Genomic DNA, 3,980 nt, shown 5'->3' on the forward strand with positions numbered 1-3,980 from the left:
CGAACACACACACACAGGAGCACGCACACACACACACACACACACACGAACACAGGAGCACACACACACACACACACACACACACACACACACACACACACACACACACACACACACACACACACACACACACACACACACACACACACACACACACACACACACACACACACACACACACACCCTCCTACATTCCACACCCAAGCTCAACCGCGACTAAGTCCATTTGTTCAGCTTATGTCTCAGTCTCCGCCCTGCTCTGTGTGTGTGTGTGTGCTCGCACGTGCATGTGTGTGTGTGTGTGTGTGTGTGTCTGTCAAGTTGTCTTGACCTTATTCTGTTTTTCAATCTTAATTGGGGATGTCCAAATACTCCTCAAGGTGCCTTGTTCACTTGTTAACTACCTACTCACTAAATTCTTTGCAAAAGAAAAATGACACACAAAAACATGAACTAAATCAAAGTATGCACTACCAAAAAAAGGACACACACGCACACTTACAACACACTATACACATCCATCCCACAATGCCTTTACGAATGTAATCAGTCACTGTGTCACTCGCGCACGTCAGCTTGGGCTATTCTCTGTCTCTCTCTTTCGCTCTCCCGCTCACACAAAGCCTACACACTTCTGGATTTATTTGTTTCAACAAAATACGTGTATTCTGAATCAGGACCTTGCAAGCCTGTTCATAGCATAGACTATTACCGCCATCCTATTAGCCCTTTAGTACGACTTCACCCCTCCTACTACCAGCTGATGTGCTCCCCTGCTTCCCCTGTGCCCCCTCCCCCGTCTCTACAGTTTAATCGCCCCTGGAGCAGACTCTAAGCAGCCGTAGCTACGCGTGGAGGTACACCAGAAGAATGGCTGCGTTGTGTTTTGTCCGCTGCCCTGTGATAACGTGGGCTCAACACAACAGAGGGTTTAGTGTCGGCTAATATGCTGAGCTGACTGGCGTGACAGAATGCCCCCGATAGGAGAAAATCATTAACACCGCTAATTAGCCTAGCAGGCCTTTGCGCCAGCCCCGGCTGGAGGGATTAATGTCCCCAGTACAAAAAGACGTTTATTGGGCCAGAGATCCGGCTCGCGTTTTCTCGGTTTGGGGTATGAAATTATCTATGTAACTTGTAACTCAACCTTGTTTTTAGTGTTCGTTGAGAATGATTTTATCATTCTCACAACAATCTGGCTCAAAGTATAGAGAGCAAGATTATCCTTTATCCTGCTGTTTTCTTTCTATTGTTAGTTTTTTCTTCAGAAGAAAATACATACAGGACATTGGAGTATTCATCTTACAGAACTGTGTGTATAATGGGGTTCATAGACAGTATGAACCCCAGCTCCTGTGTACATAATGTGATGGATGTTTATGGTTCCACTAAATAATTCAGATTCTGTGCCTTGATGTGACCGTTTCCAAAACAGCCTGAAAACAAATAGGATGAAATATCATTAAAATGCTCAAGACTGTTCTCATGGTCTTTAAGATAGTGAGAAATATCAAAACACAAACCAAGGATCACCGATGCAGTAAGGAGCGATATAATACTTGAAAGAGTGCTTTAAACTACAGAAAGGTGCTGAAAACTACTGGAAAGGTTGTGACCCACAAGTAGCACCATTGTGCAAAGGGCCTTTTCTCATGATACCAAACGGCAAGAGTACACACACACACACACACACACACACACACACACACACACACACACACACACACACACACACACACACACACACACACACACACACACACACACACACACACACACACAGAGACAGACAGACAGACAGACAGAAACACAGACACACCCTCAAATGCTAGTGTTCCTGAGCCCCCCCCCCCCCCCTCTTCTCTCAGAGTGTTCTTACATTCCCACTGCAGTATGAATTCCACTTCGACAGCTGGCACCCTGTGTGTGAGTGGGGTAGGAGTGTGTGTGTGTGTGTGTGTGTGTGTGTGTGTGTGTGTGTGTGTGTGTGTGTGTGTGTGTGTGTGAGAGTGTATGTGTCGGGGAAAAGATGTATGTGTATGTGTGTGACTTGCATGCGTGCGGCCCCTCCTACAGGCTCAGCCGCTTTGCATCGGTCAGGTGGTCATGTGACCCGTGCTACTGTTAACTTCTTGCTGCTAAAGTAAGAACCAAGGTTGCTTTTGCATACCCGCTTGCCGTGGCGTTGCAGCACTCAAGCTGAAGGAAGTCTGCAAGCTGAAGGAAGTCGTTGGTGCTGGAGTAAATTGACCTTTTCTGATACATTGGGGGCTAAATGTGGTGTTTGGAGTGAGCCAGCCGAAGCGCGACACGCACTCCTTCAGCGACGTCACTGTTTGCTACCCTGTCTGGCTCTGGCATCCTGCCACTAATCAGCGTCCACATCCTGTGGTCAAAGGTCGCCTGTGTGTCCAATACACAACAGCAGGGGGCGGGGAAGCCACGCAGAGCAGAGAGAGTGATTGGTAGCTTTGGGTGACCCGTCAATCAGGCGCCAGGCTAGGGACGCTGGTGAGAAGATACCCGTGTGTCGCTCCATCTCCGTTTCCCCTATCGGCGCGCATCATTCTCTCTCCCTCTCGCTTATGTTTCTCTCTCTCTCATCTATTCTGCCCACATACACTTACACACACACGCACACACATGAACAGAACCATGTGCACACAGCTGCTCTCCCCTCCTCCATGCTGGCTGACAGAGCGGAGCCTAAAGAAAACAAAGCTCTGTGTCTCCAGTCCCCACGATCACCTTTCAACGTCTCATTTGTAACACCATCAGGAATAACAGCTGGACACTCAGTTTGTGTGTGTGTGTGTGTGTGTGTGTGTGTGTGTGTGTGTGTGTGTGTGTGTGTGTGTGTGTGTGTGTGTGTGTGTGTGTGTGTGTGTGTGTGTGTGTGTGTGTGTGTGTGTGTGTGGAGGGGACAGAGAGAGAGAGCGAGAGAGAGCGGGATTGAAAGACAAACAGGAGGAACGTCTGAGAGAGACAGAGTGAACTCGGGAGTCACTGAAGGACAAAGAGAAACACACTGCGTGACACAGACCACAGGAGAAACCCGTCCCGTGTGTGTGTGTGTGTCTCTGTGTGTTATTGCAGACTCCCTTTGGTGCAGGCATTTGGTCTCGGCGACCTCGTTCTACACACACACACACAGATACACACGCACATAAAGAAAAATACATGTGCTGACCCCTCCCCTCTCCACTTTCTGACCTCTGACCCTGAATGCTGTAGCTTGACCAAACATACCCCAAACCCACCGAGACCCCCGTACAGCCCTGTGGCGCCACAGAGCTCCCTACACACAACAATACAGAGGGAGAGAGAGAGAGAGCGAGCGAGCGAGAGAGAGAGAGAGAGAGAGAGAGAGAGGGAGAGGGAGAGTGAGAGTGAGAGAGAGGGAGAGGGAGAGAGGGAGAGGGAGAGAGAGAGAGGGAGAGGGAGAGAGAGAGAGAGAGGGAGAGAGGGAGAGAGGGAGAGAGAGAGAAATAACCAGCACTAGGGCTTTCTCACTCTACCTCTATTTGTGATGTTTTTCTTTCACCCCCTCCATCTCTGAGGCTAGTACACAAGTTTTATACCCCTATTCCTCAGTCCTTCCTTCCTTCCTCCCCCCACACACACCCCGTTACACCCCTTTAATTGCTAAGCAGACTTCCCAAGCACAGGTTAAAGCTAACGTGGACGTTTTCTTAGCTCTGACTAATAGCGTCTATCATTAATGGGCCCCGTAAAGCAGATGGATGAGGGCCCCTCTACCAGGCCATTGAGGCCCCTGTGGAGCGACATCAGCATTGTGACAGTGACTTCATACTTCTGGGACATAGATCAACATCATTAAATGTTGGGATGAGGGACGCTTTATCGTTAAGGGATTTTGGTTTTGTTATGTTTTTATATTACTGGTGTTCATTTCAATTTGGGTCACTTCTAACACCAAGGTTTGTTAAGTATGTCTCCATGCTGTTCTGTGGTTACTA

The 3,980-nt window shown here is 48.5% G+C and overlaps 1 long non-coding RNA gene across 1 annotated transcript; it reads left to right on the forward strand.

Annotated features, from left to right (window-relative positions):
* The first annotated feature begins 1,352 nt into the window (after positions 1-1,352).
* LOC132466468 (uncharacterized) lies at positions 1,353-1,816 on the forward strand. The gene is made up of 2 exons (XR_009527872.1): positions 1,353-1,479; positions 1,569-1,816. It is a non-coding gene; the product is annotated as an uncharacterized LOC132466468 (long non-coding RNA).
* The last annotated feature ends 2,164 nt before the right edge of the window (positions 1,817-3,980 follow it).

This window comes from Gadus macrocephalus, chromosome 10 (genome assembly GCF_031168955.1).
Source record: "Gadus macrocephalus chromosome 10, ASM3116895v1".
In the NCBI taxonomy this organism is placed as follows: Eukaryota; Metazoa; Chordata; class Actinopteri; order Gadiformes; family Gadidae; genus Gadus; species Gadus macrocephalus.